The 22,453-nt window shown below is 42.9% G+C and overlaps 1 long non-coding RNA gene across 1 annotated transcript; it reads right to left on the bottom strand.

Moving 5' to 3' along the window:
• Positions 1–17,300: 17,300 nt before the first annotated feature.
• Gm14858 (predicted gene 14858) lies at positions 17,301–22,339 on the bottom strand. The gene is made up of 3 exons (NR_040285.1): positions 21,966–22,339; positions 21,377–21,510; positions 17,301–18,550 (listed from the first exon to the last, which is right to left on the bottom strand). It is a non-coding gene; the product is annotated as a predicted gene 14858 (long non-coding RNA).
• Positions 22,340–22,453: the final 114 nt, after the last annotated feature.

Below are 22,453 nucleotides of genomic sequence, written 5' to 3'. Positions count from 1 at the left end.
TAATATCTCTTAATGTAACAATTAATATTACCAACATATCCTAATCGATTGAAATTCAAAAATATGAGGAATCAGAAATTTGTTGGCTGTCATCTAGTGGTCTCTCTAAGTTGGTAACTGGAGAAATAGGTCCAATATTGTATAATCCATATACATGTTCTGCTTGTTTGTACATGACAGGGTCTTGCTGTGTACCAAATAATGGTCTTGAAATCATGCTTCTCCTATCTCAGCCTCTCTATTAGTAGGATTGTTTATTGATGCTTTTACACTATACTACGGTATTCAGAACAGCTTACATATTTAAAAATTATTTATACATTCAAAGGAAATGTAGACAATTAATTTGGGAGGTGGCATGTAAGAGAACAGCAGAGTGAGAATGTTTTGCTTGATATTGATAATTATTGCATCAATTTTGAAGAAGAGGACCTTATAAGTTACTCTTATTCTGAGATAAATGCTTTTCAAAATCATCACAGCCAATGAACCAGAATCTTACCCTCACCTAATGTCTGTGCCACCCTCCATGCACAACCATTGTTCATTGAAACAGTTGGTGAGTGACCTCATGGATAGACCATCTTAATATACACACCATTTCTTAAATGAATGTAACCTGTTCCCTATGGGCTGAGAATGACAACAATCACTCAACTCAAATAGCTTTGACCATAGCAGAAAATCTGTACCCAAATAATCGTGCCTACAATTCATTCCTTGGTGCAGCAGAACTGTCAACTCTCAGCTTATCTACTATGGAGGTAAAATCCTTTGGTGATGTGAGGGACTTTGAAGTACAGACTTATGACAATGAACTCTAATGTCCAAAAACTGTTCTTATTTTGTGTTTGTACCACAGTAAGAGCCAAGATTTTAAAGCTCTACTAAAAACAAAACAAACAAACAAAAAGACTTTATCTATTTATGTTAATTTAATAACATGTCCATCATTTTTATGATTGGTATAAATACATATATATATATATATATATTGTGTTGAATATAATAAAACAATAAAAAGAACTGTACAGACAGTACTCAAAAGAAGAAACACAAATGAACAATAAGTATTTTGATAAGAGTTCAGTACTCTTAGCCATTAAGGAAATGCCAATTAAAATCATTTTGAGATTCCATTTTACCCCAATCAGAATATCTCCCACTAAGACAACAAAGGACAACAAATTCTTGTGAGGATGAATAGAGAAAGGAACACTTCTTTTCTGTTGGTGGCTAAGTAAACTAGCACTGCCACTATGGAGCAATGTGGAGATTCCCCAGGAAACAAAAAATAGACACTGTTCCAGACATAGTTCCACAGGACTTGGAGTCAACACACCACACAAACTGGCATCTGTGTTTATTGATGCAGTATTTAAAACGTCCAGGAAATTAACCCTGCTTAGGTGTCTATGAACAGCTGAATGGAAAATAAGCATATGCTACATATACACAATGAATATATACACAAATTTATGTGGCCAAAACCAAAAATGAAATCATGACATTTTGGATAAAAGATAGATAGAACCAGAGACCATTGTGTCAAACAAAATAAATTAGACTAAGAAACACAGTGATTGCATGTTGCCCCTTATAGGTGGAACCTACAGGTGTATGTGGGGGGGGATGTGGGGGGTGTGGGGTGTTGAAACTAGAAAAGTTCATGATAAGGGGAGGAAGAGCTCTTAAGGATGAGGAGGGAGGGTAATGGAATACATGTGACAGGAAATCAGATGAGGAAACTAGCTGAAGGAAGAAAGGGAAGGGGTGGAGGGAAACAAAACAGAACTCTACTGACACATGTATGAGGGTGCTGTACTAAAGCCAAGTACTTTGTATGTTAACTTAAAATTTGAATAAAATGAACTAACCGTTTAATAAAAAAGCAAAAGGGAAAAGGCAGCCACCTTACTCAGCTTTAATTATGACAAAATTGACATTCTAAAAATGTAAGGTTGCTGGCAAGAATATGGAGAAAGAGGAACACTCCTCCATTGCTGGTGGGATTGCAAGCTTGTACAATCACTCTGAAAGTCAGTCTGGAGGTTCCTCAGAAAATTGGACATAATACTACTGGAAGATCCAGCAATACCTCTCCTGGGCATATACCCAGAAGAGGTTCCAACTGGTAATAAGAACACATGCTCCATTATGTTCATAGCAGCCTTATTTATAATAGCCAGAAGCTGGAAAGAACCCAGATGTCCCTCAACAGAAGAATGGATACAGAAAATGTGGTACATTTACACAATGGAGTACTACTCAGCTATTAAAAACAATGGATTTATGAAATTCTTGGACAAATGGATGTATCTGAAAGATATCATCCTTAGTGAGGTGACCCAATCACAAAAGAAGTCATAAGATATGCTCTCACTGATAAGTGGATATTAGCCCAGAAACATAGAATGCCCAAGATACAATTTGCAAAACACAAGAAAATCAAAAAGAGGGAAGACCAATAGGTGGATACTTCGTTCCTCCTTAGAATAGGGAACAAAATACCCATGAAAGGAGTTACAGAGACAAAGTTTGGAGCTAAGTCGAAAGGATGGACTATCCAGAGACTACCCCACCTGGGGATCCATCCCATAATCAGCCACCGAACCCAGACACTATTGCATATGCCAGCAAGATTTTGATGAAGGGACCCTGGTATAGCTGTCTCGTATGAGGCTATGCCAGTGCCTGGCAAATACACAAGTGGATGATCACAGTCATCTATAAGATGGAACACAGGGCCCCCAATGGAGAAGCTAGAGAAAGCACCCAAGGAGCTGAAGGGGTCTGCAACCCTATAGGTGGAACAACAATATGAACTAACCAGTACCCTCAGAGCTCGTGTCTCTAGCTGCATATGTAGCAGAAGATGGCCTAGTTGGCCATCACTGGGAAGAGAGGCCCCTTGGTACTGAAAACTTTATATGCCCCAGTACAGGGGAATGCCAGGGCCAAGAAGCAGGAGTGGGTGGGTAGGGGAGCAGGGCGGGGGAGGGTATAGGAAACTTTTGGGATAGCATTTGAAATTTGAAATGTATATAAAGAAAATATCTATTAAAAATAAAAATAAATTAAAAAATAAAAATGTAAGGCATAAATGGTCACATTTTATAGATACTCCAAAGTTTGCCTAACCTATTCGCAGCTGCTGAACATTCAAGGTTTTCTCAACTTTTCTTACAAATAAGAACACTGCACCTAGACAAAACTGCTAGAGCCAGTAAGAGAACCCAGTAAAGTGACAGGGCACAAGGTTAAACAAAAGTCAACTGTGCTTCTATACAACCAGCAACCAACAACCCAAAGAGAAAACTAAGAAAACAGTTCTTAGGCTGGCACGATGGTTCAGCTGGCTATGGCACTTGCTACCAAGCTGGAAGTCTTGAGTTGAATTCCCAGGATCCACATAGTAAAAAGACATAACTCCTGTAATATGTCCTAGACTAGATGTCTGCTGGTACACACACATAAGAAATGACAGATAGATAGATAGATAGATAGATAGATAGATAGATAGATAGATAGATAGATAGATGGATGGATGGATAGATAGAGATAGATAGATAGGCAGGCAGGCAGACAAAATTTTCAACAGGGTCTCAGTATGTAGAACAAGCTAACCTCAAACTCACAAAGATCCTGCTTCTGCCTCCCGATACTGGAACAAAAGATGATGTGTCACTACACCCAGCAAATAATAAATAAATAGTTTTTCAAAGAAAGAGAAAGAGAACAATACTAGGGACTAGGAATGTGCTTCATTTGATAGCGCACTCACCTAGCATGCAAGAGACCCTGTGTTGGATCCCCCACCCCATATCAGCCAGCCATGATGATACAGAACTGTATCCTACGCTAGGGAAGTAGAGACAGGAGGATCCAAAGTTCACTGTGTAGTGATTTTCAGGCCAGCCTGGGAGGCATGAGACCCTATCTCAAAAAGAAGGCAACTTACTCACAAGAACAGCCACAAAATGAAATGCTCAAGCAAAAGGACCTGTGTATTTTTTTATTTTATTTTATTAGATATTTTCTTTATTTACATTTCAAATGTTATCCCGAAAGTTCCCTATACCCTCCCCCGCCTGTATTAAAACGATAAAATATTGCTGTCTTCAAAGAAATTTAAAAAGGCACAGATAAATTGAAAGACAGCCTGTGTTCATAGAAAGATGATATTGGAAAGGTATCAATACTACCCAAAGCAAATACAATCTCTCTAAAATCCCAATGACTTTTTTGCATAAATTCCATCCACCTGACAATTTTAAAACAAACAAACAACTTACTTGTTACTGTGAGGCCAGCAAACTCAGGAGGCAAAGTCAGGCAGATCACTGTAAGCTGGAGGCCAGCCTGGTCTACATAGACAGCCCTAAGCTAGACTTGACTATGTAGTAAAAGCTTGGCTCAAAGTTTATTTTTTTAATTATTAAGAAACTGTAGCCGGGTGTGGTGGCGCACAACTTTAATCCCAGCACTCGGGAGGCAGAGGCAGGCGGATTTCTGGGTTCGAGACCAGCCTGGTCTACAAAGTGAGTTCCAGGACAGCTAAAGTTATACAGAGAAACCCTGTCTCGAAAAGAAAGAAAGAAAGGAAAGGAAAGGAAAGAAAGAAAGGAAGGAAAGGAAGGAAGGAAGGAAGGAAGGAAGGAAGGAAGGAAGGAAGGAAGGAAGGAAGGAAGGAAGGAAAGAAAGAAAGAAAGAAAGAAAGAAAGAAAGAAAGAAAGAAAGAGGGAGGGAGGGAGGGAGGGAGGGAGGGAGGGAGGGAGGGAGGGAGGGAGGAAGGAAGGAAGGAAGGAAGGAAGGAAGGAAGGAAGGAAGGAAGGAAGGAAGGAAGGAACTGTAGTAACCAGAACAGTGTGTTGCTGTGCACAGGCATAGAGGTAAAATGGAACAAATCAGATAATTATCTAATATAACTATGGCCAACTGATTGTGAATAGAACCCCTAAGTCCATTCAGTAAGGAAAGAACAATTTCTTCAACAAATGGTGCTGAGACAACTACATTTCCTTATGCAAAAGAACCAAGTTGGACCTCTATCTCACAGGATAAGCAAAAGTAAATTTGAAAGATATCATAGTTTTGTAAGAATCCAAATTATAAAAGTCTTAGAAGAAAACATAGGCGTTTTCTTGGGCCTACACTTGGGTGTGGCACTGGATTCTTAAATATGACATTAAAACCATAGACAACAACGGAAAAATTAATTGGATCTCATCAAACTAACAGGTTTTTTTTTCTGTGCAGAGGACATTACTAGGAAACCAATAGCAGAGAAAAGCAGGAAAACCACTTCAAAATCTAAGCCTAGCCAATGATTTTCTTAATAGGACTCCAATAGCTCAGGAAATAATAGAAGAACTGACAAATGGAATTGCGTCAAATTAAAGAGCTTCTGCATAGCAAAGGAAACAACGGTCAGAGTGAAGAGACAGCCTACAACGTGAGAGAAACCTTTCCAGCTATTCACCTGATGGGGATTAATATCCAGAATATATAAACAACTCAAAAAATTTAACATCAAAAGAACAAGTAATCCAATCAATAAATGGGCAAATGAACTAAACTGACATTGTTTTCAAAAGATGAAGCACAAATGGCCAGTAAGTACTTTTTTAAAAAGTGGGTCACATTGTTGGGCATCATGGAAATGCAAATCAAAACTGCACTGAGAGTCCAATTCACCCCAACCAGAATAGCTATCATCAAGACACAAAACACCCAGGCACAGTAGCAAACAACTTTAATCCTAGCATTTGAGAGGCAGGATCTTATGTAAGCTCTGTGAGTTCTAGTCTCCATAGTGAGGTCCAGGACAGCCAGAGCTTCATAGTGAGAACCTGTCTCAAACACACACACACACACACACACACACACACACACACACACACAAATACATGATAATAAATATTTTTTAAAAGAACTACCCTATGATCCATGAATACCACTCCTAGGTTTATACTCCAAAGGATTTAAAGCCAGCATATCATAAAGATACCTGGCCATCCATGTTTACTGCATCATATTATAATAGCCACCTTTGGAATCAGCCTAAGTACTCATAAAGGGGTAAATAAAGAAAATATACACAATGGAGTATTATTTAAGCATAAGGAAAAATGAAATCCTGCGATTTGCAGAAAATGAATGAAACTTGGGATTATCATGATGAATAAAAGAAGCCAAACTTAGAAGTATCAAATGTAGGGAATCTGAATTGCAGGTATGAAGATAAAAGAGAAACTGCTAGGGGAGGATGAGGGATTAGGTGGGGGTGGGTTAGAGGGGATGATGGAGGGCAATCATATGATTAAAGTACAATATGAATGTATGTACACACAATTCACAATATATGGTGGCACATGTCTGTAATTTCAGTACCTGGGAGGCAAAGGTAGAAGAAACAGGAGTTCAAAGCCAACTTGGACTGCATGAGACCCTGTTTCAAAAAAGTCTCAATGAATATTATTCTTCTGAATAGTTTCTATATGCTAATGGAAATTATGAGGAGAAAAATAAAATGAAGGACTGGGATATAGAGCACTTACCTGCTGTGTAGGTGTCCTTTTGGTCAATTCCCACTAGAGTGGGGAGGGAGACAATAAGGCATGGAGAAAGAGGAGAGACTGTAAAAACAACTCAAAACAAAGAAAACTCCATTCTTAACACAACCAAAGAATTTAGAGATTTCTCCAAGGAGGACATACAAATGACCAACAAATGCATGAAAGGATGTTGAACATCATTAGTCATTTGGGAATGCAAATCAAAGCCATAATGAGATGCCATTTCACACACACAAGGATGGCTATAATTAAAAAGTGAAAAAATTACAAGAGTTGAGTATGTGGAGAACCAGAATTCCCCCATGCATTGCTAGGGGAAATGTAAAATCCCACAGCTGCTGTGGAGAACAGTTTGGTGATTCCTCAACAAGCTAAACATAGATTTACTCTACCTCCCAGCATCTCCACGCCTAACTACATATCCTAAAGAAAGAAAAGAAAGCTTCCAAACAAACGGCAATAGTTAAAAGGTCGCCAAATAAATATTGTAACCAAATAAATATTGTAGCCAAATAAACCCCCCATAAGCTAGTGAATGGAAAAATGGTGGTATCTGCATACAACAGAATACTATTGAACCACAAAAGCAGTAAGTGCTGAGACTTGCTAAAGTACTTGAAAACATGCCCAGTGAGAGAAACCAGACAGAAAAGCCTGCACATATGTATGGCTGCATTTGCGTAAAATATCCAGAATAGACATCTTACAGTGGGACAAAACTGTAATCTACACACTTGAGACAGCGAAGAGAACAGTTACATGGACTACAGAGTTAAGACCCTGGCTATAAGAATAAACCCCAAATGATGATGATTTAAGTAATATATTTTAAATGTTAAATAATAGTTAAATATCCAAATAAGCAAATCCATAGACATCAGATTGGCACAAGTGTTGGAATCATGGCAATGTTTTGGAACGAGATAGCAGAAGTAGTTAATTGCACGACTTTGAATTGTTCACTATAAAATGGCTGATGATCCTGTGAATTTCACCTCAAAAACTCCACTGCAGTGAAGAGGCCCCTACTGATCCCCCCCCACCCCCGTTCATTTCTTGTGTCACTTCGAGACAAACTGGAGACAAATCTGTAGAAAGGCACCAGCCAGATCAAAGGGCGTGTGCCTTCAAAACAAACAAAAACGACCATGGTGTGGGATTCTCAGAAACTGCTGCTATCTCTCTGCCTGAAGGTGGTTTGCTAAGGCTCCTTTCCCTCAACTTCCTCTGCACCATGTTAAGGGGCTAAGTTAGCCATGGTTTGGTTTTCACTGTTCATTAATGACACTGAGCATGAATTACATGATTTTTTGGTAAACCCTTTGTTATTGTTGTTTTTAAAGGAGGCTTATTTATTGTCACTGTTCCAAACAAACAAAATGACTAGACAACAACCACACCCAAAAGTGAATTCTCGCCACTCCCGCAACATTCTTCTCAACACAAACACAAATAATTTTCCTCCATACCACAAGCATAAGCTAGTCCTAGTATTTCCATAAACAGCATGGCCAAAAACAGTTCGGAATTTTGTCCTCTCTCCATCCCTGGTATAGGCATCTTTTTTTTTTTTTCTTAACAGAGTGGCATGTTTACCTATTGCTTTAGAGACCCTGTTGTGCCCTCTTCTCTGAGGCTTTTTCTTCTTGAATTATAGTGGAGTTTGCAGCTCAGGGGAGAAAAATCATTCAATTCTAGGCCATCTCCACACGTCTTTGGTTATTTCATTATCAATGTCCCCCACTGGGATACAGACCTTTGCCACCTTTTCAGGCTCAGTACTTATGACTGCCACATAGTGGGACCTAAGTCAATGCTGAAGGGACTTGAGCAGAAGAACACCTAACTCTAAGCGGCTCCCAAACTTCCCCTAAAAGGCAATTCCACGCCTCTTGCAGCCCTGTTGGAAACCACTGTGGGTGTCCAGAGACATAGGTTAGCACTTGTTGCAAATAGCTACGGTGCACTAATCCTTGGAGAAAACAGACATGAATCAAACACAGAAACCCATGCTTTCCTGGAGCTTTCTTTTTTCCTTCTTTCTTCACAGAACTGTCTCTTAACACAGACACAGACAGACAGACAGACAGACAGACAGACAGACAGACGACACAGGCACACAGCGCGCTTTTAGAGATAGGGTCTTGCCCTCTAGCCTTGACTGGCCTGGAACTTGCTGTGTACACTAGGCTGGACTCAAACACATAGAAATCCATTCCCCTGAGTCAATCTCAGACTTCTGGGATCAAAGGTGTGTGTCATCCTGCCTAGCTAGGAGTTTCTTTCTGATTGGAGACAAAGATATCACCTGGTCTCGGAGCGCTGTGGAGAAGAGTAAAGCAAGGGGCCGCAGCTGCTCTTTTAGGTTTCAGGACAGTCACATGAGAGAGAACATCTCAAAAAACAAAAAGGAAAGAGTAGGCCTGAAGAAAGCCTGCTGGAGGAATCAATGCTGACCAGAGACCTGACTATAGCAAGGAGGATAAGCTGTGTGAGCCTCAAGGAAAGTATTCCACGAAGAGGCTCAATAGATGTAAAGAATCTAAGATAAGAGGATAGGGAAATAGCCTTAACTCCAGTTCCAAGATCCAAGACCCAAGGGCACAAGTGGGTACTCCCATTCACTTACACATAGCCACATGCAAATACACACATGCGCGCACACACACACACACACACACACACATGCACATACTTTAAAAATAATTTAGCTGGGCATGGTGGTGCACGCCTTTAATCCCAGCACTCGGGAGGCAGAGGCAGGCGGATTTCTGAGTTCGAGGCCAGCCTGGTCTACAGAGTGAGTTCCAGGACAGCCACGGCTACACAGAGAAACTCTGTCTCGAAAAAACAAAACAAAAAAATTAAAGCTAACTCCTAAAAACAGCCTTGAGCCTCACCTCTGTATCTTTCTAAATATTTACTACACATTTTTAAAGATGTAAATAAGTTACTCGTTAATATTTGCGTGTTTACCTTTAGAGTGTTTTCTTCACAAATGTCATACATTTCTTAACTTGATTTTGTTGAAAATTAGGCTTAAATGCCTGGAATGCATGGGATTTGTTGAGGACTTCCATTGTTGAGCCAGGTACTTTTAATAAACTTACTTGAGTAAAAAGAAGAAGACAGACAGACGAGCTTTGAGGCCAGGCATGAATTCCAGAACCCAGAAAGCAGAGACAGGTGGATCTCTGTGAGTTTCAGGCCAGACTGGTCTACAAAGAGAATTCCAAGGCAGCTAGGGCTACCTGGTGAGAACTTGTCTCGAAGAAGAAGAAGAAGAAGAAGAAGAAGAAGAAGAAGAAGAAGAAGAAGAAGAAGAAGAAGAAGAAGAAGAAGAAGAAGAAGAAGAAGGAGAAGGAGGAGGAGGAGGAGGAGGAGAAGGAGGAGGAGGAGGGGGGGAGAGGGAGAAGAAGGAGAGGGAGAAGGAAAAAGAAGGAGAAGAAGGAGAAGGAGGAGGAGGAGGAGAAGAAGAAGAAGAAGAAGAAGAAGAAGAAGAAGAAGAAGAAGAAGAAGAAGAAGAAGAAGAAGAAGAAGAAGAAGAAGAAGAAGAAGAAGAAGAAGGCGACGACGACAGAGTGGCGCCATCCTGTAACTCCAGCACCAGACAGAGGAGTTGAAGCAGGCCTGGGCTTCATAGAGAGACCATGTCGGGGGTAGGTAGGAATTAAGAAATAAAAGACAAGTACCATATCATATATAAGAAGTGATTACAGCAGTGTCCCCAGAGCTAAGGGAAGCAAAGGAGAGAGTAGAATAAAGTGTGGAGAAGCTTGAGGAACCAGCTTATGTACAGATTTTCCCTTCCACACTGGGGAAGTTGGAAAGCTCTTGAAAGTGCCTAAACTAAGAATTCTTCTGTCCACTATCTGAAGAACAGACTGAAACAGAACAAACAGGGGTAAGGGCTGGAGAGCAGAGGCCCATCAGGAGGCTACTGAGGTGACACAGGTGATAGACAAAAGCAACAGAATCAGGATAATGAACATGGTAGCAGCCACCCGTGACTTGAAGCAGAAAGGGAAATAAGGGGAGATGCACAGTGCACAGCTCAGAAGAGGAAAGGGTCCAGAAAGCACTCCCCACTCAATCCTCAGAACCCACGTAGTAAAATAACTCCTCTAACCTTCACATATGCCACCAAGGCATTTGCATGCCCATACTACATATCACACAACAACAACAATAAATTAAGAGACAAGGAACAGCAACAAGGGCTGAGATAGTAGCTTGGGAAGTGGTCAGAATACAGGCTGAACTTGGATAGAGGCTGAACTGTAAGAGCTGTTATAGGGAGAGCATGTGCTCATCAAGTGGAGTGTGAGGAGAGAGGGGGTGGAATCTGATGGTGCAATTTAGGATTTAGAGCTCACTCACTAGGAGTAGAAGTTGGAAGAAGGTCAAGGCAAGGAGCACACTTTACTGAATGACCAGCTGTACTGAGTTCCATGGTTATCTGCCCACATTACCTTCAATGACCACAACATCAAGGCTGCATTTCTTAATGTGGTATCCAAGTCTGGTTCCTGTAGCCTCATACAGCTACTCAAGTACTAGTCTCCTAGTTCCCGCCAAGGCCTCTGACTATGCTGTCCCCAGTGGCTTGGCTCAGATGTCATCTGCCTATCTTCTACTCCATTTCCTCAGCATCTGTTCTCCTCTCTCCCCAGTATAGTTATCGGGATTTCTTTTGAGGACCAAAGTGATGCCTTGGTCCCCTCTGAGGTCTTGGTGAGTGAAGCAGGGGTTCAGTCCACATTGGTGGCTTGAATAAAAACTGTACACAAATCATGGCTGGCCCTAAGCCCATTGCAGTAGGTCAGTAGGCCTGAGTTCCCATTCAGTCCTATGTGACAAGCAGAAAATAGGGCCAAGGAGGTGAAGTCAGGCTTGGAAATGGACTCGGATTGGGAGGCTGACTCTGTCCCTCACGCAGCAGGGAACAGAGGTCAAGGAAGACTAATTACTCACATGTGTACAGCACTTGAGAGTTTATAGCCAGAGACATTATCTCATCCAACCCTGGCACAGCCTCCTGAGTAAGATATTCTTATTTTTCCTCACCTTCCACCTAAAGGAAACTGAGGCCCAAAGAGGCAATTGCTTGCCCCAAGTCAAATAGCTAGGAAGTGGAAGCCGAGAGTCTTGAACCAGGGTCAGACTGTTACTACGAGACTAATCCACAAATTGAGTTAAATGGGAGCATGGCCAATGGCTCTGGCAACCATTTCCACTCTCTACTCTCCACTCTCCACTCTCCACTCTCTCCGTGATCCCTACAAGATCTCTAGCTGATGGTAACACGAAATGACATTTACTAATCCCCTCGGATCATTCCAGGAACTCATCCACACTCCAGAGAGCAGAGAATCCATATTCCAGGCCCCAACCGCAACAGTTGGGAGAGGCTTGAAGACAACACAAGTCCAAGAGTGCTCAGGGACCCTGGTCTTCAGGAGCTGGCCAGACTCTGAGAGAGGGCAGCTTCCTCCCATGGTCCCCCCCACCCAGCCAAAAGCCCTCTGGAGAAGTGTCTCTCAGCCCTGCTCCTTCCCGGCTGGGCACTGGGCCCGGACAGCTCTTGGCTGGCAGCAGCTGGGCCCTTGCACCTGTCGATCTAGCGCCCATGCTTCACAGACACACGCCCCCACCGCCAAGCCCCTGTGCTGCTTCCAGATGGCCGGTCACTTAGGCTTCCACCTCGCTTTAAGCCCTTTCCTTTTGCATTTGATTTCTTTTCCTTCCCTTGGTTTCTTCCCAGGCACCTACTCTCCACTGCTCCCTGTATCCGCATCACTATCTTTCTCTTCATCTCTCACTCATGTTCACCTTTTTGTTCAGTCTCTTTTAGCCCCTGAACTCTAACCAGGTGGAAAGCCAGCTTCCTGCTCTGTCACAGAGAGAGGTTTGGGCACAGTCATCCCTCCAGTTCTCATCTGTTCTAATCTCGGGAATTTGTTGGTTTGTTTTGTAGGTATATATGTGTTTTATGTTGGATGCATATATGTGTGCATACATGTGGAGGGCAGCACGGTATGTCCACCTCAATCTCTCTGTGTGTTCCTTTTTGGAGACAGGATCTCTCAACTGAACCTGGAGCTCACTGACTGAGCTAGACTGTTGGCTAGTGAGTCTCAGGACTCCTCTGTTCTCAACTTCCTAGTACTGGGATTAGAGGAGTGCTGGCCTGCAACTCACAGAGACTCACCTGTCTCTGCTTCAAGTGCTAGGATTAATGGTGGTGACCACCACAAAGGTACACCTGGCTTTTTCACATAAGGGCTGGGATTGAATTCAGGTTCCCATGCCTGTACTACAATACAAGCTCTTTACTGACGGAGCCATTTTCCTGGTTTATCATCATCATCATCATTTGTTTTTATTAGCTTATATTCATTGTGCAAAATGATGGGTTTCATTATGATCCTTTCATCCATGCACATCATGTTCTTTGCTCAGATTCTCCATTATCCTCCCTCACGCCCTTCCTACTGCTCCTCCCTTCCACCATCCTTTCACATGCAGTTTGAAGAAAGGTTAACAATGGTCCTGGAGGGAGAGGAGAAAAGAGAAATGGAGGCAGGAAGAGGTGGTTTCAAATGCCAGTGTTCTTGCTGGCCGGCTGTGTGTCCGCCTCTCTCTACTTCACTTCTGCATTGTCTTCCTTCCATTGTAAAATAGGATTGATGATAATAATGAACACTTAACATGGGGAAGGGAGAAAGTATGGGAGCTGACCTTGTACTAGGGTCACGAAGGTATCTATGAGCTAAGTGGCAGGTGGACGATGGGTGTTCTTTAGGAGGTAGAAAGGCCCAATGGTCCCTAACCATGGGACTCTGGCTGGTTTGCCTGGCTTGACTCAGCCTCAAACACACAGGGTGTACAGCCTTGGTAAGCTGTTCTACACCTCTTCCTTGCTTCTCTATCACTTGGATAACATAATGAGAGTGCTCAGCTAACACCTTAGGCTGTGGTGGGGATCAGGTGAGCACTATGAACAGTGCAGGCCTGCCACCTAGTAAGTGCTCACTGAACATTGCCACTGATGTCAAATCCAGAGCCAGTAGCAATAATGTTCCTCTGGGTCTGTGTACTTGAACTAAGAACCTAAGCCATGTGGGTTCAACATTCAAGGCTGTTGGGCCTCAAAATCAGCTTCGTGGAGGTTGTGCACTGCAATTCAGCTTGGACTCCTCTTGCCAAACCATAGGCCCTAGGGTAAAGCATGCATGAAGCCAGAAAGACCCATCATACGATGCTGGCTACTCTTTCCAGAGGGGGCACTTTAACACAAGAGGCACCTTGAGCAACCAGGCCTGGGATCCTATGTGCTTAGGAGACAGCAGGGTCTGCACCCTGACCTCCTGAGGTATGTGCCCTAGGATCCTGTTCACCTCCAGCTCTAATGACTGATCCCCAGAGGGGTAAATATCTGTGGCAGTCGGAAGCACTGGAAATATTTCTAACTCCCCGGGTTATGTACATGAAGTGAATCAGAAGACTATGTTAACGTCAAAAGTCAAAGGCCAAGGATAACAAAGGGGGTTAAGACCTCAACCTGGGATACTTATCCATGACAACGGAGGCTCTGGCAGAGGAGGGCTGGTGTGAAGCCACAATTAAGATAGAATTGGGACGTTAAACCGGAAAAGGCCCAGACCTGAAAAGGAGACATGCAGAAAAAAAGCCCCTGGCTAAGACACGAAATTGAGGGAAAGGGCCATTATATCTCAGGTCTTAAGCACAAGGAAGTTGAATCTGCCTAGTGTTGCAGGGGCCAGATTAAAATGGCTTTGACTAGGGCTCAGATGTAGTTCCTAGTGGGACTTCCACAACATGGGGTTCAGAATCATGTAAAATCAAAAAACAGAAAACTGAAAGACCTGTCTCCACCTTTTTAAAAATGAAGTAAGCTGAAGAGATACTCTGCCATGCTGAGAATGGCGGGAATGGAGGGTAGCAAAAAAGGGGGGAACATACAAGACCCCAAAGGCTGTGTTCCAGGAGCTGAAGTGAAACCACAGAGGATCTAGCATACCTAAGGCCCAGCCTACATGTATTCAGAAAAGTGAGATGAGGCCCCTGTCAATCCTTGGTTTGGAGAAATTTACAGGCTGAGATCCTCTCACACTGTTCTTTGGGGATTTGAAGCTTGTGTCTGTGATTGCACTGGGCTACAGAGGCCAGAGATGGGAAAGAAGTGGGCTGCAGTAAAATGACAGTGTCTCCAGGGTCCTCAGGAGAAACCTCCTTTCTGTGTCAATGGAGGGAGGCAGGGCAAAGTTCTCCACAGTTTGGCCCAAAGTCATCCCGACGATTGCTCTTTTTGACACAACCCCACATGTTCTTTCCAGGCCTATATTCCTGGCTGTGTGCAAGCTATTTCCACTTGGATGTTCTGCCAACAGCTTAAACTAAACATGCTTAAAGCAGAGTTTTGCTTCCCCCACAAAGACTCACACCTTCCCAAGGCCTCCAGCTTCACTGCTGAAACCCAACAGCTCAGGGCCAAGCTGCCTAACTGCTACTTTCTGCCTTTCTCTGGCCACCTCACACCCCCTTTCTTTGAACGCTATCGATGCCTTTCACTGAATGGTAACTTCTTTCAGAATCCTCTTTGCCATCTACCAGGCTGTGGCCCTCTCCCACCTTGGTCTCTAGAGATGGCTACCACTGCCCCTAACTGGGCTCTTCCCTCAACTGGAACCACTTATACTTTCTGCCCACATGTGTTCACCATTTACTGCAAATGGAAGTGGTGAAGCGTCCATCCCAGTAGAAGGAAGGAAGGCATAGACACAGACGACAGAGAAGTTGGTAGCCTAAGGGAGTTTGACCTCAAAGGTGAGTCAGACTTTGCTGTGAATTCCAGCTCTGCTGTTTCCTAGCTATGGGATCTGGGGCTTATTTCAACTCCCTGAGCCCTGATGCCTTCTGTCCAAAATGGAGGTGAGGGATGAGGTTCCCCATAGCATAGCATGTGGAAGGCTCTGGTTTCATCTTTACCACAGCAAAAATAATAATAAGTAATAAGTAAGTCAATGGCATAGGGCTGTTAGTGGGTTCTTGGGAGGTTGAATGTTAGACAGACGCAGAGAGGAGGGCCTACATTGGACTGGTGTTCCCAAAGAATGGACTGAGCAGAACCATCCAGGTAGATGAAAGACCCATAATGGCTGGAGCTGTTTGTATAGCTTTTTTTTCTGTTATGCATAAATGACAAGAATTCAAGTAGGGAATCTGTTAAACTGGGCCCAGTTGTTGGCCCTCTCTAAACAGTCCCCTACCCCATTGTAAATAAGAAAGCACCACTAGAATCTATAGCCTAATTAGGGCACTGGGGGATGGGGGTGGGGGTGACCAGTTATCTCTGTAGACTTCTAATTTCTCAGGGCCCTTTCCTCCTCGTACTAACTAACTGATATTGTTCCATTTCTTCTTTTCCATCTTGAACACAATACAAAATAAAAATAATAAAAATAAAAAAACCACAGGAGCAAAAGCAGGCCTGTCCAAGCCCGCTGGGCTGGCCGGGGTCAGAGGAATGCAGCCTCTCCCTCCACTGAGCAGCCAGACCAGGCCAGGCACTCGATCAGGCTGGCAGCAGCAGGCGCAGGCCAGGCCTGGGAGGCTCCAGCACCTTGCTCAGAGGGGCTGGAAAGCACCACAGACATTAGCTCATCACTCCCTGGCAGGGGCCTACTGGTCTGCTATTCTCACTAGCATCTTCCAGATGGGGAAATGGAGGCACAGGCATACTTGAAGGGGTTGCAAGTGCCCAGTATCCTAAGATGGTTTCTGGGCAGAGTCCCCAGATTGGAAAGGGAAGAAGGGTCACCTGGACTTCCTCTATGGACATTATTTCCTCATTTTGGATGGTTGAGATGAAGGTGATTTTTTTAAAAAGACTCAGACTATAGCCTCTGATGGGGACAAAGAATGAAGGTGGAAGGGATGGGTGGGTGAACCCTAAACAGCTGCAGTTGCACTCAGAAGAGTCCAGCTACTCTTCACTGAGAACAGGTTTGCCACTAGCGCTATCTCTGCAGTAAGAGGTACTGAGAAAGTCTGCAAACCCAACACCAAAGGGTTAACAGAAATGCTCAGGGGTTGATTATCATGTTTTCCTCCGGTACATCCCTGTTCACTCAAAATCCTGTTCCATGAACAATTACATTCATAATCAGATAAAATGTTATTTCTAATTACTGGGGAAAATAATGAAAAATCAGAGCTGAGGATTCAATTCACTGGTACTATCTGTGTGAAGCCCTGTGTGATCTCCAGTATTGACAAAAACAAAATGAAAGAAAGCAGAATAATAATAATAATAATAATAATAATAAAGGCTGGAGAAGGCTCAGGGTTTAAGAGCACATTCTTAAGAACCCAGGTTCAGTTCCCAGCAACTTCAAGGCTGCCCACAACCATCCCTAACTCCAGTTCCAGGGAGTCCAACAGCATCTTCTGGCTTTGTGGGCATCAGGTGTGTGCATGGCACCCATTCAGATGCACACAAAACATCTATACTCAAGACAAAAATAAATAAGTCTTTTTTAAAGCTTTTAAAACAATGAAGAAGAAGAAAAGGAGCAGAACTAGCCATTGGGGTGTGGGCAAAGTCCTGGCCTTGGAGTGAGGAGACCCAGGACAAGTAATTCCACCACTTTGAATCCCAGCTTTCCATTAAAGGGAGATAATTAATACAATTGGCATAGAATTAAAAAGAAATGGTTTTTGTGAAAGAGGCTTCTTAAGAACAATATTCATTATGAAAAATTCAAGCATTCACAAAGAAAACATCACAATGCAGCCTCATGCACCTATAGTCAACAATTCAATCATTTGATCTATGGTCCCCACCCCCACTCTCCTCTGGCTTCAAAGCAAATCCCAGATAGGCACCCTTTCCTCATAAAAACTCCAATATTAAACTGCTTTATAAATATTTACATTTTTCACAATTAAAAATAATACATGATAGCTGTAGAAAATTTGGAAAATGAAGAAACAATTCATAAAGAAAAAAATAGTCATACCCTACCACACAAAGACAAACATATTTCAAAATAACCTATTAGTTTTTCTATGCACATATTAATTTTTAACAAAAGTTGGATCATATTGTATATGCTATTTATAGGTATCATTTTATTTTAATTATAAAAATAATAAGACTATATTACAGAAAAATGAGAAGAAATTACCCACAATCCCTTAGCAACTAATATAAAGACTGTTAATAGTTCAATATACTTCCTTCCCATTTTTTTCAATTTGCATTCATAATTTTACTACAAGTAGAATACTACTGATTATGCACTTTTCAAGTTATAAATCTGTTCTAATTGTGAGAAAACAATGTAATCATACTGCAAAAAAACAGTTAAAAAAGAAAAAGAAAAATATCCATAATACCGGTAACTACTCAGTTATAATCACAACATTTTGGTGTCTTTGCATACAACATTTTTTTCTATGTACATATAATTTCAACAAAAAGTGGTCCCAAGTGCTTAAGAGGCTGAGGCCAAACAACTGAAAGTTTGAGGCCTTTCTAGGCTACATAGTAATATATCACCTCAAATAAACAATAAAAAAGTAAAATCTACTCTTAGGGAGCTTATTAAATATAAATGTACATTTACTTATAAGAAAAATAAACCAGATGTGGCAGTACACACTTTTAATCCCAGCACTCAGAGGGCAGTGACAGGTAAGTCTCTGAGTTTGAGATCACCTGGGTCCACATAGTGAGCTTCAGGACAGTCAGGGCTACAGAGGGAGACCCTGTCTCGAAAAACACAAAAACAAACAAAAAACAAAAAAAAGGAGGAGGAAGAAAAGGAGATGAAGATGAAGATACTGTGCTGATGAGATGACTGAGCAGATAGAATGAGTCTGATGGCCTGAGTGACATCCCCAGGACTGACATGGGAAGCTATCCTCTGACCTCCACACATACACTGTGGCAGATACAAAAGGGGACATAGGCACACATGCACACATATACCAAATAAGTAAATTCAATTAAAAGAGTAATGTATTATATAAATATAGAGAAAAATAATTCAGAATTATGCCCCTTACTGGCACTATCATCTTTTGGGTGTTTCTCTGACAATTGCTTTATTCACAGTATTAATTTTGGAGGTTTTATACCCTCTGCACCACCATCATATTTATGCAACTTTGTACCCAGGGTCTTCTATCCAATATTTTGTTATGAATAAAAGTTTTTAAAATCAGGATTTTGGAAATGGTGGTTAAAGTACTAAAGCAAACTTCCTAGCCATGGACCTTTATGGTTGGTTTCAATTACAAACAATTCTTCATATGTGTGTATATTTATATTTATATTTATATTTATCCCTGCTGTTCTGGAATTTGTTGTGTAGCCCAGGCTGGCCTGGACTCACTGTGTAATCCAGACTGGTTTAGAACTAGTGATCCCGTCTCAGCCTCTAGAGTACTGGAATCACAACTGTGGGTCACCACGTTGGCTTTTCTAAATACTTGAATAAAAGTGTTTACAGGGGAGCAGAAGAGATGGCTCAGCAGTCAGGAGTACTTACTGCTCTTGCAAAGGACCGGGGTTCAGTTCCCAGCACTCACATAGCAGCTTATAACCATCTGGAACTCCCCTCTTCTGGCCTCTGAGGGCTCCTGCATACATGTGTTGCAAATTAAATCACAAACGCACACACATACACATAATTTTTTAAATTTAAATTTGTACTTTTAAACCTTCCTATACAAATATTGAGTATATTTTTGGAGACCACTTTTACATTTATAGGCTGACCTATAAAATGTGATTATTGCCAGGCAGGATGGTGGCACATGCTTTTAATCCCAGCACAGATCATTGTGCTGAGGCAGAGGCAGGCAGATCACTGTGAGTTCGAGGCCAGCCTGGTCTACAAAGTGAGTTCCAGGACAGCCAGGACTACACAGAGAAATCCTGTCTTGAAAACCCAAACCAAACCAAACAACAACAACAAAAAACCCATAACATGTGATTATCTTTTATTCATCCTATTTTTATTCCTGTCCAGGCAGCTTTTGTTGTAGTAAGTGGAGTTTCTTTCTACATTTATAGATGTCTTCATCCCCTTCTCAGTCTGGTATTTAAATTACTAGGTCAGCAAGTGTTCTTGAAGTGTGTAAGATGAGACAGGGATAGGGCCAAAGAATCACAAAGCACATTACAATACTAATCCCAGCATGCGCTAGCCATTTTACTACACTGTCAGCACCAATCAATCAAACTAAAGCTTTTCTTCTTAACTCTTACAGATTATGTAAATTTGTTATGATATCCATTTAATAGGGAAACTGAGCACACATATACCAAACAACACAATTGATTACCCTAAGACCACACAGGTAGCAAATGGCAGAGGAGGGATTTAATCCAGGCCATTAACCCCTGAACCTTTACTCTGGACTGCTTCTTTGCCTACCAAGGCAGCAGAGTGTAAGGGTGTAGTGTAAAGACTGCAGCCAGCCGGGCGTGGTGGCGCACGCCTTTAATCCCAGCACTTGGGAGGCAGAGGCAGGCGGATTTCTGAGTTCAAGGCCAGCCTGCTCTACAAAGTGAGTTCCAGGACAGCCAGGGCTATACAGAGAAACCCTGTCTCGAGAAACCAAAAAAAAAAAAAAAAAAAAAAAAAAAAAGCCTCACTAGGGTCAAAACTCCCTTCCTCTTGCCTGTGCCAGCTTGGGCACCTCTCTGAGGCTCTTTCCCCTTTGGTAAATCCTAGGAGCTAAGTGAATCCCCGGCTCGTGGCTAGCACTTAGAAGGTTATTGCTGGCTGAGCATTTCTTCTACCTTGGCTTCACAGGGGCATGGTCTAGGGGCATGGTCTAGTTGCCAACTTGGAGAAAAGAGTTTAGCGGAACTCCGAGATAGCCTGGGGCCAGAGATCTGAGACAGCCTGGGGCCAGCTGGGAAGTCAGTCATCCAAGGCATATTTGCCTAGAAATGCAAATGTCTTCTTTGCCCCCTCTCAGCTTCTGCCACTAACCTCAACTCCCATTCCCCCAAAAGGAAATAGATGGCTTTTCTGCTTCAATGCTGAGTGCTAAAAGCCCTTCTCATTCCTACTCCATGGGAGGTGGCCAGTGGAGATGACAGGAAGTCACCGGTGGTGTAGGGGGCTTTCTGGAACTTGGGCATATAGAAATGTGATGGAGGGCACACCTTTTCTGCCCTTCAATGATCCGGATGGGGGAAGGGGCTAGCTGTTGAGCAACTGCTCCGGAGACACTCCAGAAGCTGAGATGAACATATGCCTCTTTCTAACAATTGGCCTGGGAGCCATCCAATAGATGGAGGGCGGATCCACGGGTCCGGGATCCGGAGCCTGCAACCCAGCTGCATCTGCAGTTTAGGAACCAGCTCTAGAGTCCAACAAGAGGAGAAGGGGGCAGGTCAGGGGTCCAAATTAGCAACTGTAATTCAAAAGCCTAAGTCCATTCCTCTACTGATTGCTTTCACAAAAACTTTTTCTCATCTTCGGCAAATATTAAGGAGGCTTTGGAAGGGTGCCTTGCCTGCTACCCCAGTAGAGCTTTGGGATCCCTATAGATTGTACCTTTTCTCAACAGGGAACTAGGCACAACCCACAATCCAAGTGGAAAAGTGTAGCGATGGTGTGGGGAGTGTGGTTGTTTCCCCGATTTTGAGTTGGAGCAGAGTGGGAGGGGCCAAAGCAATCAGCAATGAAGAGAGGCAGCTTTTCAGCCTACCAAGGGGAAAGGGTCCCCTAATTACTCAGGGTACTCACCCCAGCTTCCTCCAAATGCCAAAGAAGGGCCTAATTCTGTGCCTCCATTTGTGCCCCCTCTTTGTCAGCAAGCCGGTCATTTCATCAACAAACACGACTCTGTTAGAAGAGCAAATTAAGGACACTTTGCGATCCTAAAAAAAAAAAAAAATCAGAAAGAAAAAAGATCTTCAGGTCATCAAAGCCAACTAAAAAGACACAAGACACAGACAGTGAAATGACTCTGTAACAGTCCTCCCCCCACTCACACCCCCTTTTCCTTAACATCGTACTTTTTCAAACGACAATGTTTTCCAAACAGTATAAACTGAATTGTTGAATGGAAGGAGTGTGTGTGTGGACGGTGGGGGGGGGGGTGTAGGGTGGGAATGGGGGAGGCTTGATTAGAGGACAGTAATCCTGGTGGCCTTCCTGCAAGGGGTGAATGAGGTGAGAGTTTCTACCCACAGGGAACATGCCTTGAAATGAGAAGCCCCAGATATCTTTCAGTGAGGATTGTAAGACACCTTACCAACACAAGAGACGTGCTCTACGTGCAAGATGTTATTCTTGCTAGATGTGAATAATTATATAATCATAATAAAATAACCTGGCATCGTGGCAAGAGGAATCTCTGCGAACTCAGTGGCAATCTTTTCGAACCCGCTGCCTGTTCTTGGCTTTTCCGTGAGCCATGTGAGTTGCATGCATGCACCTAGCCCCACGGTCCGGTAGAACAGCATTTCCCAGCGTCGTCGCATCCTGCCAGCCTCCTTCTGCCCTGGATGACCACAGGACAGAAAGCCTTGAAACCAACCTTGGGCCTTGAGGGAAGCCACCGCTGCCATATGATCTCTCTAAGTGCCCCTGCACAAAATGTAGGGAGTTTAGGGGGTAAGGGACACGCCAACCTCGGCCATTCCACGATGAGAAGACATAGCTCAAAAAGAGCAAACCGGCTCGGAGGAAGCCCTGCAGAAAACTAAGACCCGTGCCTTGCCTACACCGTCCCGTGTGCAAGTCCCTCTTCTGGACCTTTCCCTAAGCCAACAGCTCTTCTCTCTATCCATTGAAGCCCGTCCTGGCGACCCACTTGAT

Source organism: Mus musculus, chromosome X, assembly GCF_000001635.26.
Source record: "Mus musculus strain C57BL/6J chromosome X, GRCm38.p6 C57BL/6J".
NCBI lineage: Eukaryota > Metazoa > Chordata > Mammalia > Rodentia > Muridae > Mus > Mus musculus.
The sequence above is the reverse complement of the archived record's forward strand: the minus strand, read 5'-3'. Positions and strand labels throughout refer to the sequence as shown.